The sequence below is a fragment of the Elephas maximus genome, chromosome 22 (genome assembly GCF_024166365.1).
Source record: "Elephas maximus indicus isolate mEleMax1 chromosome 22, mEleMax1 primary haplotype, whole genome shotgun sequence".
NCBI classification, from domain to species: Eukaryota; Metazoa; Chordata; class Mammalia; order Proboscidea; family Elephantidae; genus Elephas; species Elephas maximus.
The window spans coordinates 11,520,279-11,535,852 of record NC_064840.1 but is presented as its reverse complement, the minus strand read 5'-3'; positions in this window follow the sequence as shown (position 1 = coordinate 11,535,852).

Below are 15,574 nucleotides of genomic sequence, written 5' to 3'. Positions count from 1 at the left end.
GGCCGCTGGGCGGGCCCCGGGACGCAGCCGCCAGAAACCAAAACGCCAGCCGCCTGGTTCTCTCTCGGGTCCGCACTCAACCGGCAGCTGCTCCTCGGCTGGGTGCGGGGAAGAGGGGGACCGACCCGGCAGCCGCGAGCAATTTCTTGGCACCAAAGTCAATACTCCAGAGGGTCAAGAGATTTCCAGCACGCTCTAGACTTCCCCGGACCCCCACCCACCCACCCACCACCTCTTTAGACTAAGAGAGGTTGAGGCCAAGGGGCCGAGATGCTGTTTTTCCCTCCGCATTTGGTAATCATATTTCTTACTCTGCTTTCCCCGTCTTTAAAGAAGCGAAGATAAGAAAAGAGAGATTGAAAGAGAGAGAAAGGAAAGGTAGCGAGATGAGAAAGAGAGAGATGGGGGGGGGAGCGCCAGCAGGAGAGATGGAAAGAGCGGAAAAAATACGCAAGTTGGCGCCCCCTGGTGGCCAATCTTGAGGATCAAGGTCAGCTCTTCCGAGGAGGGGGGCGGCTAGGACATCCAGCCGAGGGACCAAGCCCCCACTCTCCCTTACTTTGATATTTCTTTGGAGTCCGGGTGTCCGGGCCGGACTCGAACACTCGCCCACCCTGCTCACCCCCTGGGGGAAGCACCCAGGTTGCTGGGCTCTGGCCCGCAGACTGCCCCCCCTGCCTGGGGCCTGGAGGCTGGGCCATCAGGATGTACAGTATTATACTTTTTTGGAAGTCGAACGCTTCTAGTTTCCTTATTTTGTATAAAGAAGAAACAAATAAAGTATGTTTTTGTGTTTACTGTTTATTTATTGTACTCTAGTTATCTGGGGTTGGACATTTTTATATTTTTAAGAGGAGGGTGGGCAGAGTGAGGGAGGGGAGGCAGAAAGAGGTTTACCTAAAAAAAAAAAAAAGACTTTTTTAAAAAGAAAGATTAATAAAAAAAAAAAAATCTTTTTTTCCCTCAGTGCTGTGTGATTTTCTTTTCTGTCTCTGCCTTGATAGTCAGAGGAGAATTGCCGCCTTAGGGTTTCCAAGGAGCGGCTTGTGGATTTGAACTGCTGACATTTTGCTTAACAGCCAAATGCTTAACCACTGCACCACCAGGGTCCCACCTTGATAGTCAGTGGGGCTGAATGGAATTTTCCTTTTCTCTGGTTCTTGTTTGTGGCATAAAATAGACCCCAATTGTGCAAAGACCTCTCTTCACCTACAGGGACATTCTTTTGGTGACTTCCAGGTAATGAAAGTGGCTGCCATTTTTGGACAGCTATTCTATGCCAAGGACCCCTGGGTGGTGCAGATGGCTAAGCATTCGACTACTAGTCGAAAGTGTGGCGTTTCATACCCACCCAGAGCCACCTCCGAAGAAAGGCCTGGCAATCTGCTTCTGAAATGTCACAGCCTTGAAAATCCTATGGGTTTACTCTGCACACACGGAGTCACCATGGGTCAGAGTCAACTTGATGACAACTAACAACAACAGACATATGCCAGGCACACTATTTCCCTGTGCTTTATCTAAGACGCTGATCTAACACAAGTCTGCCTGGCACATAGTCACCCCACTGCTGTGGAGTCGATTCCAACTCATGGCAACCCCATGTGTTACCAAGTGGAACTGCTCTGTGGGGTGTTCTTGGCTGTAATCTTTATGGAAGCAAATCACCAGGCCTTTCTTCTGTGATGCCACTGGGTGGCTTCAAACTGCTAGCCTTTAGGTTAGTAGTTGAGGGCAAACTGTTTGTGCCACCCAGGGCCTTAGTAGACCTTCAGAATGTTTGATGAATGAATGAATTGTGATTTGCTTGTCCCCCAGTATATCAAAAGAACCCTAGCTTCACTCCGAATGATGTCCCATATAATTCCAGGTCAGGGGGCAGTAGCGGTTCAGTGGTAAAATTCTCACCTTCCACATGGGACACATGGGTTCCATTCTGGATCAGCCACCACCTATCTGTCAGTGGAGGCTTGCATGTTGTTATGATGCCGTACAGGTTTCAGCCAAGTTTCCAGACTAAGACAAGGAAGAAAGACCTGGCAATTTCCTTCTGAAAAATCAGACAATGAAAACTCTGTGGGCTGCAATGGTCTGCTCCCATTGTGCATGGGTGGCTATAAGTCCAGGGCCAAATCCACAGCAGCTAACAACAGCAACAATTCCAGGTGGCAAAAAAAAAAAAAAAAAAGAGTGGGCTGGTAAGCCGGTGCTAGTTATCTGCAAGGCTCCATTAGAACAGAAGTGCCCCTACGGGGAGCGGGGTTCTTCTGCTAATTCTTACGCAGCGCGTGCTGTGTCATTAGGTAAACTGGCATGATGAAGAGTGTTGGATGAGGTTTAGGAGGACAGAGGAAGCCAAAGAAAAATCCCTCCCCCCCCTTGCCTCGGTTTCCTTAATTGCAAAAGTGAGGGTTAGAGGGAGTGCTTCCTACATTCCCTTCCAACTCAGACACTGTAGGGTTAAAAAAGCAGATGAGGGAGATAAAATTAAATGGAATTTAATTGGGATCCCTTTTTATCCAAGTTTGAGGTGGTGGGGCTTTCCCATTTGGGCGACCCGTGGGAAAAGGTGGTGGCCAGGGAAATGAGGAGACCTGAACCGTCAAGGATGGAAGTATGCTCAGAGCCCTACTCACCTGTCCCTCTTCCTTTATGTGGACCTCCCAGGAGTAATGCAAGGTGGGTTGGCCTTTTCTTTTCTGTCCTTAGAGCACATTTGTCTTTATCAGACAAATGCTACTTGCCCATTGTGGAAAACTTAGAAATTTCAGGTAAACAAAAGGAAGAAAATGCCATCCCCCAGAATCTCAAGTGCTATGGCTAGTGTAGTGGATGATTTTTCTTCCAGATTTTCTTTCTTTTTTTTTCATTTTGGAAATAGAGATCATGCTTTGTTCTCACCATGGGTGAGCCATTGTTTTGTGTTTTGTTTTCTTTTTCACCAATTCAATTGTTGGACATATGGGTTCATTCCCAATTTTTGTTGTTGTTGTTGTAAATATACACAGCAGAACATACACCAGTCCAACAATTTCTACACATACAATTTGTTGACATTGGTTACTTTCTTCATGTTGTACAACCATTCTCACCCTGCCTCTGAATTGTTCTTCCGCCATTAACATAAACTCACTGCCTCCTGGGTTTCCTATCTCATTCCCAAATTTTCATCACTTTAAACCATGCTGGAATAATATCCTTGTTACTACGTTTTTATACTTGTATCAAGGTAGGTGTTATTTGCTCCATTAGGATGCTCAGAGAGGTCAAGGGACTTGCCTGAAGTCACACAGCTGGGGACTAGCAGAGCCAGGATTCAGGCCCACTGTGTTGAGTGGTTATTTCTAATCCACTTTGATGTCCTGATTATAATGGATTAATGGGGCCAAGAGAGAGTCTGCAAGGTGCTTCCTGGGCACTTGTGAATTTTGCAGAAAGCCTTGCTTAGAACTTTCACCAGAGTGAGACATGGGGAAGTGGAGCTGGAAGGAGTGGAGGACTCTCCCCTCCTCACTCCCATGGAAACAGGCCAGCCACAGGGTCAAAGCAGCAGAGGAGGAAGAGGAAATGAGGAGGGGAAGGAGAAGAGAAGAGAAGCAGAAGGAGACAGGAGAAGGGGGAGGAGTTGAATGGGAAGAAGGAGGAGCAAAGAGAGGAGAGGAGGGAGAAGGAGAGGAGGAAGAGGAAAGGGATAGGAGGGTCACTTCCCCCATAGTGGTGGGCCAGGTCCCCTACTGCTCAGGCCCCATGGTGTCCGGGAACCCCCAGCTAAAGCCACCTGCCCAAATGAGAAGCTTGGGAAGGCATGCACACATAGGCACGCATACATGTACACACATGCACATCATCACACCTACACCTTCATGTGCATCTACACGTATGTGCAATCCTACAGCCTGTCCTTGCACATATACGCATGTGCACATATGCACACACATGCATTTCTGCACATACCTCTGCCCAGACATGCTTATGAGCCCACGTGTCCAACCCCTGTGGACAAACTCAACCCCATGTCCTTGTGCATGGGCACCTGCGTGCGTGCACACACACACACACACAAAGTATGCCCCTGCCACTGGCATGCTATGCTGACCACCTCACCTGGGAGAACCAGGAGTGGGGGACAACCACCCCCACATCAGGAGATAGCTGAACACCCTGGAGTGGCCCGGCCAAGATCCAAGAAAGATGCTGAGTTCTGGGGGGGTACGTCCTGTGGGTGTTCATGAGTGAGGAGGGATGGGAGCACAGAGCAATGGGGACGAAATAGGGACAGGACAAAGCAGATGCTCTGTGGCCTGAGGAACTGTGGGCAGGTCACAGTGTCACCTTTCTGAGCCTCAGTTTGCTCCTCTGTGAAATGGGCCCACAAAGCATTCCACCCACAGGGTGGTGAGGGTGAAGGAGCGAATGCTGATTAGCCTGTGATCAAGGTTCAGGAAATCTGGGTTACGGGTTCAATTCACATCCCCAGCCTCCCTATACATGTGCACGCACACATACGCACGCACACACCAGCTCCTTGCAGGGTGATTAGGGGAGAGCGTGGAGTTGGTTCAGCCGGTATATGAATTATTTTAATTCCCTAGGTGCCTACTGGAGCCCTGGTGGCACAGTGGTTAGATTTGGGCTGCTAACCAGAAGGTCGGCAGTTCGAATCTACCAGCCACTCCTTGGAAACCCTATGGGGCAGTTCTACTCCATCCTATAGGGTCACTATGAGTGGAAACTGACTCAATGGTGCCTAATAACAACAGGTGCCTACTGGGGTTCAGGCGCTGTGGGAGGAGAAATCCCACCCTCTGCCTCACCTGCGTGGTGCCCTGCAGGTGTGGCATCTGCCATATTGGGTGGACTCAGGAGGCAGTTCCTAAGGAAGGCTGGATGGGGAAGAGAGAGAGTAGGGAAAGGGGGCTGGTGTCTCCTCAGAACCCACAACCATTTTCTCTAGGTGTGATCAGAGAAGGGTGCTTGTTAAAAATGCATATTCATGGGCCCCACTATGCATCACCCTGATGGGGCCCAGGACACATCACATTTATCAAGTTCCCCAAAAGATCTCAATGCCTCCCAACTTGCAGAACCACCACCCAGCAAGATTCTGTGGGTCACTGTCCCCCTTGTCAACACCTTGTTCAAGATAAGCATGGTTAGCCTTCAAAATAATGCTCCTTCAAGACAAGCGTGGTTATCCCCACATTGCAGATGAGGAGACTGAGGCCAGAGAGATGAAGTGAGTGACCCAGAGTAGCACAACCAGGGGACAGCAGAGCCAGGTTTTGAATTCAGAACTTCTGCTTTCAGAGCCCACCTTTGCCCCTGAGCCCAGGACAGAGTCTCATGCTGTGCTAGTAACTATATGAATGAATGAATGCTCCCCAGCTCCCCCCAAAATGGCCGCCAAGCTGACTCCTGGCTGTCCCACGTTTGTCATAGTAGAACTGGGCCCTGTAGGATTTTCAATGGCTGCTGTTTCAGAAGTAGGTCACCAGGCCTCTCGTCCAAGGCACCCCTGGGTGGGCTTGAACTGCCAACCTTTGGGTTATCAGCCGCGTGCATCAACCATTTGCACCACCCAAGGATTCCTCAGGAAGGGTCTAATGAATGCTAATTCTTACTGGTGGCAACCTCACCTGGATTTTATTTAAACCCCTCTCCAGGGTTAAACGACGCTAGTCAGAAAGGCAAAAGGCAAAATAAAAATCGTCAAGGTCAAAAAACACAAGGACTTCTGGCTTCTTTATGCGTGCCCTTGTTTCTCTCTCCCTTCCTCCCTCCCTGGTTTCTTTCCTCCTCCATTAAAGTATCTGTTCTTCTCCTTCTATCTCTTCATCATCTGTATTTTATTATCATTTTAAAATAAAAGCTTTCCGAGAAGGAAAAATACTCCAGGGCAAGCTGGTAAAGAGGTCGGCCGGTTTCAGCTTCGCCGCCCAGCACTGGGAATAAAGGGGCTTCACCTCCGCCCACTGCCCCAGGCTGCAGTTCCGGTCAGCACTGGACAGTTCCTCCACGGGCGTCCCAGCCCGGCCCCATCGCGTACTCTTCCACCTGTCCCTGTCCTGGTCCCCAGCCTCCTGCCCCACACTCCACCGAGCATGAGGGCTGACCCACCGTGCTCAGGACTAATATTTAAAATGCAGAATGGCTGTGGAGGGTCCCTGCTCCCCAGCCTTGTCTGCAGTCAAAAGATATAAACAGAATAAATTACCTCTCCAGCTCGGTTTATGAGAATACCCATCTCCTGACTGGAATTTTAAGTCCTGCCTCCCTCCTAGCGCCGCACACGGCTGATTTATGGAAACCCGAGCACTCCTCTGCATATTTCTTCTGTTCAGCCAAGTGACCGAGTTTACCCTTCCTATGCCATTAGCGTTATTAACACCTGGGCAACCGATCATTGCAAATGGCCCATTTCCGTGATGGACGCAAACCTCTCCAGCCGCTGCGCCAGGGCCGTGCCACTTCTGGCCTCCTCTTTCTTAATTTGGTGACAGGGTTCAGGACCCACCCCTCAACCCCCACCTCCTCGCTCCAGCACCTACCGAAGGGTTCTTGGGGACATTGGGAGCAAACTGCTGGCTCCAGCAGCTGCTCGTGGCTTTCTGGCAAACGCCAAAAGTTGCCAACACTGCTCTTATTTTTTATTCTTCAGAGAATGTTAGGGGCACGGGGACAATATCCCCATCAACCAAGGAAGGAATATGAGGCTCAGAAAGGGCAAGAAACAAGCCTAAAGTCACCCAAGGAGTTTATTGCAGAGTTGGGATCAGAATGCAGAACTTCTAGCCTCTTGCTAAGGAGCCCAGGTGGTGCAGTTGTTAAGCACTCGGCTGTTAACTGAAAGGTCGGTGGATCAAACCCACCAGCCACTCCATGGGAGAAAGAGGTAGCAGTCCACTTCCATAAAGAATACAGCCTTGGAAACCCTAAGGGGAAGTTCTATTCTGTCCTATAGGGTCACTGTGAGTCAGAATCAACTTGACAGCAGTGAGTTTGGTATTTGGTTTTAGCCTCTTGCTACTCAAATTGTGGTTCATGGATCAGCACCATCATCATCATCTGGGAACTGGTTAGAAATTCAGAATCTCAGACCCCGCCCCCAAACTTCAGACGTAGCATCTGCGTGGTCCCCAGGGAACTTGGGTATACACTAAAATTTTTGAAGCATTGGCTTAGACATCACACCCAAATTCTCAATGATCTCTTTTTTTTATTGGAGGACTAGCTCATGGTGTAAATCTTTGCTCAGATATAGTTGAGACCCCAATTCTACGGTCAAGCCAGCTAAGTGAAGATGACACAGCAAGCCAAGCCGTGACACCTTACTGGGTGACTGCGAGACTCAGTCGACGTCTTCGTCCATTACTATGCTTCATTCCACGTAGGGAATCATGCCATGTCTGTAACTCCATGGATGAATGAACGTGTGCACCCCAGCTGCCATAAAAAATAACTCTGTAAGAAAGAGCCTAAACCAGCCGCTGTTGAGGTCAAGTCAACTCATGGCAACCCCATGTGTGTTAGAGCAGCACTCTGTTCCAAAGGGTTTTCATTGACTGATTTTTTGAAAGTAGATTGCCAGGCCTTTCTTCCAAGACACCTCTGGGTGGATTTGAACTGTCAGGCAGTGAGTAACTTGAGACCAGGAGCTGCGTGGCCTGAGGTTGGGCACTCAACCTCTCTGAGCCTCAGCTTTACCATCTAGAAGAATGTCACACTAATCCTTACCTTCAAGGGGCATGGTAAAGGTTAAATGAGGCCAGCGCCTGTCATGTCAGGCCGGTGAGTAATAAACACGTAGTGAAACAGCGCTTGTTGCTGTTAGCTGCCATTGAGTCAGTTTTGACTCATAGCGACACTATGTACAACAGAACAAAACATTGCCCCATCCTGTGCCATCTTCACAATCACTTCTATGCTTGAGCCCATCACTGCAGCCACTGTGTCAATCCATCTCATTGAGGGTCTTCCTCTTTTTCGATGACCCTCTAATTTACCAAGCATGGTGTCCTTCTCCAGGCACTGGTCCCTCCTGATAACGTGTCCAAGGTACATGAGACAAAGTCTCACCATTCTCACTTTTAAGAAGCACTGTGGCTGTACTTCTGTCAGTCCATGGTATTTTCAATATTCTTCACCAGCATCATAATTCAAAAGTAACCATTCTTCTTTGGCCTCCCTTTTTTGTTGTCCAGATTTCAAATGCATATGAGGCAATTGAAAATAACCATGGCTTGGGTCAGATGCACCTTAGTCCTCAAAGGGACATCTTTGCTTTTTAGCACTTTAAAGAAGTCTTCTGCAGCAGATTTTCCCAATGCAATGTGTCCTTTGATTTCTTGACTGCTGCTTCCATGAATGTTGATTGTAGATCCAAGTAAAATGAGTTCCTTCTCAATGTCAATGTTTTCTCCGTTTATCATGATGTTGTTTATTGGTCCAGTTGTGAGGATTTTTGTTTTCTTTATGTTGAGGTGGAATCCTTACTGAAGGCTGTGGCCTTTGATCTTCATCAGTAAGTGCTTCAAGTCCCCTGTTTTAAGTAAATGAGGTTGTGTCATCTGCATATCAAAGGTTGTTAATGAGTCTTCCTCCAATCCTGATGCCTCGTTCTTCTTCATATAGTCCAGCTTCTGGGATTATCTGCTCAGCATACAGATTGAATAGGAATGGTGAAAGGATACAACTCTGACACACACCTTTCCTGACTTTAAATCATGTAGTATCCCCTTGTTCTGTTCGAATGACTACCTTTTGATCTATGTAACGTTTCCTCATGAGCACAATTAAGTGTTCTGGAATATCAATTCTTCGCAATGTTATCCATAATTTGTTATGATCCACACAGTCAAATGCCTTTGCATAGTCAATAAAACACAGGTAAACTTCTTTCTGGTATTCTCCGCTTTCAGCCAGGATCCATCTCACATCAGCAATGATATCTCTTGTTCCACGTCTTCTGAATCCGGCTTGAATTTCTGGCAGTTCCCTGTCGATGCAGTGCTACAATTGTGTTTTGATTACCTTCACGAAAATTTTACTTGTGTGTGATATTAATGATATTGTTCGACAATTTCCACATTCTGTTGAATCACCTTTCTTTGAAATGGGCACAGATATGGATCTCTTCCAGTCGGCCAGCCAGGTAGCTGTCTTCCAAATTCCTTGGCACAGGCGAGTGAGCACCTCCAGCACTGCATCTGTTTGTTGAAACATCTCAATGGGTATCCTGTCAATTCCTGGAGCCTTGTTTTTTGCCAATGCTTTCAGTGCAGCTTGGACTTCTTCCTTCAATACCTTCAAAGCCGATGTTCTTGATCATATACTACCTCCTGAAATTGTTGAACGTTGACCAATTCTTTTTGGTACAATGACCCAAAAAAATACCTTTTTTCAACAACATAAGTGGTGACTATATGTGTCAGCCTAGCTGGATGGAATACACAGGAATTAAATTGACTACATCTGTGGAAACAGACGACGGAAAAGCTTCATATCATCAGTTAGAACAAGGCCAGGGGCCGACCACAGATCAGACCATCAACTGCTCATACAGAAGTTCAATTTGAATGTAAAGAAAATTAAAACAAGTCCACGACAGCTAAAGCACAATCTTGAGTATACCCTGCCTGAATTTAGAGACCATCTCAAGAACAGATTTGACACATTAAACACAAATGACCAAAGACCAGACAAGTTGTCGGCATCATACATGAAGAAAGCAAAAGGTCATTGAAAAGTCAGGAAAGAAAGAAAAGGCCAAAGTGGATGTAAGAAGAGACTCTGAAACTTCCTGTTGAACGTATAGTAGCTAAAGTGAATGGGAGAAATACTACTAATACAGTAATAATTAACAACCAACCAAGTGCTGTCGCGTTGACTCCAACTCATGGCAACCCTAAATGTGTCCGAGTAGAACTGTGCTCCATAGGGTTTTCAGTGATTGATCTTTTGGAAGTAGATTGCCAGGCCTTTCTTCCAAGTTGCTTCAGGGTTGACTGAAACCCCCAGCCTTTCAGTTAGCAGCCAATTGCATTAATCATTTGCACCACCCAGGAACTCCATAAATAATAACAACAACCTTTATTGGCTGCTGTAGTTATTGTTATCATCCTATTTTCATCTTTAAGGAAGTGCTTACAACAAAAAAAATTTTTTCAAACAAGAACTTCATAGCCTATTTGGACAGAAATGGAGTTTATTACTTTTCAGAATATACTTTAAGATATCCATGTTACCTAACGGGAAATCTTAAGGGCCTGTGCAGATAAAAATAGGTCTGTCGCATAGTAAGAGATCAAGGCCTAATGAAGAATACCTTGACAGTCTGTTTAAAAATAAACGCATCCCCAATGGACAAATGGATAAACAAAATGGAGCCTATCCATACAGTGGAATACTACTCAGCCATAAAAAAGAATGAAATAATGATACAACATGGATGACCCTTGAAAACATTATGCTCAGTGAAAGAAGTTACAAAAAAAAAAAAACCCTTATATTGTATGATTTCATTTATATGAAATGTCCGGAATAGGTAAATCCATTGAGATAGAAAGCAGATTGGTGGTTGCCAGGGGCTGGGGAGGGGGGAGTGAGGAATGACTGCTTACTGGGCATGGATGATTGGGGTGACGAAAATATTTTGGAACTAGGCTAATTGTATGTTATGTGAATTTCACCTTACTTAAAAAAAACCTGGAAAAGAAATAAAAGAACTGAAATTCCTAATGAGATACCCACAGAACACCCAATCCCAGCCGAAGTAGAAATTGCTGCCACCTCTCAGAGTCTGGGGACCCTGTGGATATGCCAGCTGCAGGTGCTCTGGCCTCGGCTCCTGCCTGCTAGGTAATTGCTGGGGAAGGAGTTTGCCTGGGACGCTCTTTTGGGGTCCCTGAAATCATCAGCACCACACCATTGTTTAACCAAGGCAGGCTGCCCAAAGTGTGGGACAGGCACCCCTGGAGGAACTGGGAGCATTTCAGAGGCACAACCACCTGGCACTTTGTAATTCCGTGAGGGAGCCACCTCATGAATTCTCTTCCAGCCCTTCTGATTGCTTCAAGGGGAGACTCTGCTTGGTGCTAGTCTGGCTTAAACACCCCTCTGTTGTTGCTGTTTTTAGCTGCCATTGAGTCTACTCTGACTCACGGTGACCTCATGCACAACAAAAGGAAACGTTGCCTGATCCTGCATCATTGATGGCTGGCATGTTCAAGTCCATTGTTGAGGCTGTTGCACCAATCCTTCTCACCAAGCGTCTCCCTCACCCTCCTTGACCCTCTGCTTCACCAGACATAACGTTCTTCTCTAACGATTGATCCCTCCTGAAGGCATGTTGAAAGCGAGTCTGGCAATGTTCTGATGTGATCCATAAGGTTTTCACTGGTTGATTTTTGGAAATAGACTGCCAGAGCTTTCCTCCTAGTCTGTCTTAGTCTGGAAGCTCTGCTGAAACCTGTGACCCTGCTGGTATTTGCAATCCCAGTGGCATAGCTTCTAGCATCATGGCAACATGCAAGCTGTCACAGTAAGACAAACTGACATGGTAAGACAAATGCCCCTCTAACACTTGGTTATATAGGAGAACTGTAGGCTCTGGCCTGGAGACTTGGCACAACCGAAGCTAGCTAAAACATAATGGCATTTTTTTTATATTCATTCATTGTATTGATTTCTACATGTATTTCTAATTCTGGGAGGCGATACTGTCTTTCTTCCATTTATAGTGGTGATAACATTTTCTTTCTAAATAACACTTAAGGTTTAAGGGAAAATATGAATTAACCTCATTGCCATCATCGATTCTGACTCTTAGCAACCCTATAGGACTGAGTAGAACTGCCCCATAGTGTTTCCTAGGCTGCAATATTTACGGAAGCAGATCCCCAGGTCTTTCTCTTGTGGAGCGGCTGGTGGGTTTGAACCACCGGCCTTTTGGTTAGCACCTGAGCACTTTAAGCACTGTGCCATCAAACCAGAAACCAAACCCAGTGCCGTCGAGTCTATTCCAACTCATAGCGACCCTATAGGACAGAGTAGAACTGCCCCATAGAGTTTCCAAGGAGCACCTGGCGGATTCGAACTGCCGGCCCTTTAGTTAGCAGCCATAGCACTTAACCACTAGGCCACCAGGGTTTCCACTGTGCCACTGGGGCTCCTTAAATAGGAATTAGATAAGAGTAAAGATAATGAACTGATCCGGCAAGACTCTTGGCAGTATGGGAATGATGACTCTGGGAGTGTGTGCGTTCAGAGACTGAGGACTTCTATTGGCCCACTCCAGGTCACGGGAATCCCCACAGCATTTTCTGTTTTGGATTGGCTTGGCCATGGTTTCTGCTGTGTGGCTGTAGTTAGGTTACTCACCCTCTCTGGGCTTCAACTTCTTCATCTGAAAAGCGGGGGTGGGAGGTAGACCAAGGACCCTGTAACCAAGTTGTACAGACCTCTACCTAACTTTCTGAACCTTACTCTTCATTTGTCCATTCAGACAGTTACTCAGGAAATATTTGTTGAAGGCATATATAATGCACTGGGCAGTGTTCTAGAAACCCTGGTGACATAGTGGTTAAGAGTTACGGCTGCTAACCAAAAGGTTAGTAATTCGAATCCACCAGGCACTCCTTGGAAACCCTATGGGGCAGTTCTACCTTGTCCTATAGGGTCACTATGAGTTGGAATAGACTCAATGGCAGCAGGTTTGGTGTTTTTTGGTTTGGGCACTGTTCTAGGCTCGGGGTTACACATGCGAATGGGATAGGCTTGGTCCCAGCCCTCTTGGAGTTGATAGTCTACTGGGGAAGCCAGACAGTGAACAAGGGAGAAAAAGAGCAAGTAGCTCCAGATTGTGGTAAGAAAAGAAGGTGATGAGATGGAAAGAACTGGGTGTTGGGAGAGGCATCAGCAGGGGTGGGCTAGGGTGAGGCAAGTGAGGCACTCACTTTGGGTGCAAAATTTAAAGTGGGAGTCCCCAAAAACACAGTACTCAAAAGAAATAATATTGTAATGCCATATTTTTTAAATCAAATTAATGCAAAAAAAATTCCGTGATGAACAGAGCACCAGCATTTTAAACAAAGACAGGATTGGACCCTGCGCTTCCACAACCCCGCCTCACTCACCTCACCCTAATCTCAGACAGGCTGGAGCCTGTCTTTATTTAAAATGTTGCTATTTTGCTCTCTTTCTTTTTTTTTTTTTTTGCATTAATTTGTATTTTAAGTATTTGTCTATTTATTTTGATTACTGAATACTATTGATCTTGATTGGAGTCCTGGTGGCGCAATGGTTAAGAGTTTGGCTGCGACCCAAAAGGTCGGCAGTTCGAATCCACCAGCCACTCTTTGGAAACCCTAAGGGGCAGTTCTACTCTGACCTGTAGGGTTGCTATGAGTCAGAACCAACTCAACAGCACGTAACAACAACAATATTTATCTTGATTACTGAATTTTTTGGTACTCCCTGTTAGGGATTGAATTGTGTCCCCCCAAACATGTGTTGTAAATCCTAATCCCTGTATTTGTGGTTATAATCCCATTTGGTAGTGGGTTGTCTTTGTTATGTTAATGTGTAGGGTATATCTTGTGTGAATCTATTTTGAGATATAAAAGAGATTAAACAAGCAAGCGAGAGAAGCAGAGATGGGGGAAGAGAGATGCCAAGCCATGTGAAGATAGCCCAGGAGCAGAAGCTCAAAGAGACAAGGACCTTCCTCCAGAGCCAACAGAGACAGAAAGCCTTCCCCTAGAGCCAGCACCCTGAATTGGGACTTCTAGCCTCTTAAACTGTGAGAAAAATAATTTCTGTCTGTTGAAGCCACCCACTTTTGGTATTTCTGTTACAGCAGCACTAGATGACTAAGACACTCCCTTACATTTTGCATCCAGGGCTAGTGCCTCACTTGCCTCACCCTACTCATGGCCCTGAGAGGCAGGTTGTAGGTGAGCCAGGAGGTTCTCTCTGAGGAGGTGACATTGAGAGCCAAGGCCTAAATGAGGAGAAGTTGGTGACTCTGCTGAAACCTGGGGAAAGCATGTGCCAGGCAAAGGAAACAGCAGAGGCAATGGCCCCGCAGCGGGAAAAAGCTCGATGAGTTCTAGGAGGAGAAAGTGGCCAGCATGGCTGTAACTAGGTGAGCCTGGCAGAAGGGGCAGGAGCTGAAGCCAGATGGTGCTGGACCCCGCAAGCCAAGGTGAGGGGTTGGCCCTTTATCCTAAAGGCAGCAGGGGCCTGGGTGGGGTTCAAGCAGGGGGGTGCAGATATCTTCCTCAGGTTTGTTTAAGAATGTTCTGGCTTCTGGGTTGTGAATTAATCAGGGGGTGGGGACATCCTCAAGACTGGCAGCAGGGAGACCAGCGGAGAGACTGTTGCAGTCGCCTGGGTGAGGGACATCGCTGACTTGTGTCCTTGCTGTTCATTATAGCCTATCTTCTCCCTGGAAGCTTTTAAGGAATCCTTCTATTCCCCCATTTTGTATAAGAAGAAACTGAGGCTCAGAGAGGTTAATTCACTTGCTTGGGGTCTTAGCTAGAAGCCACAGAGATGGGATTTGAACCCAGATCTTTCTGCCTACCTCACCATCCCAGAGAAGTCTCTGGGTAGTACAAATGGTTAGTGCACTTGGCTGCTAACCGAAAGGTTGGAGATTCGAGCCCACTCAGAGGCAACTCGGAAGAAAGGCCTGGCGACCTACTTCCAAAAAATCAGCCACTGAAAACCTTACAGAGCACAGTGCTACTCTGACACACACGGGGTCGCCGTGAGCCATAGTCAACTCACAGCATCTGGTTCCCCAGCTCAGAACAGACCACATAACTTTAGATGAGCCTCAGTTTGCCTCATCTGTAGTATGGGTTGAACTACAGCACCTACTTCCAAGGGCTGAGGAATCAAGGAAAGGCACCAAGCACTCAATCACTTTTATCTGAAAAGGAAGGAGAAGGAAAAAAAGCCATTTCCCACTCACTTCTCTCTCTGCTTGTTCTCCCCTAAGAGGAGAAATTTTGGTATTCGTTCTTCAAACATTTATTTTATTCTTTAGGGTTTTTTCCTTTTTTGAAGGGAAGGATTGGTGAAGGTAGTCAGTTTTCGGACTTAAGATAAAAAATCGCAGGAAAGGGTGGACTTGACTCTTTATAATTAATGGGGCGGCTTGTAATAGGATTCTCCTGCCTGTGGCGCTCCCAAGAAACACCTTTTTACATAAGATATTGCCCACGCGGAGTGGCAGCAAGGTGATTTATGGGGTTCCTTGCTCCAGAAAACCTCTCCTGGGGTCGCCCAGCCAGTGGAATTTATCAGGGAGTTTGGAAGCAAGGCGAGAAGCCTGCCGCTGACATTTTTGGTTGAGTTTAAAAAGCACAAACACTGGGGAAGGGAGAGGCCAATGGGACAAGGGGAGAGGGGAGTGAGGGTCCAGGCAGGCTGGGTTTCCTATAAGCAGAACCAGAGATGGGGACTCTTGGCACGTGATTTATGGAGGGGGGGCTCGCAGGAGAAGGGGAGTGAGGGGTGTCAACAGGAGGAGGGGGGAAGCTAGGCACAGATGCAGTTTGGGGAGGAG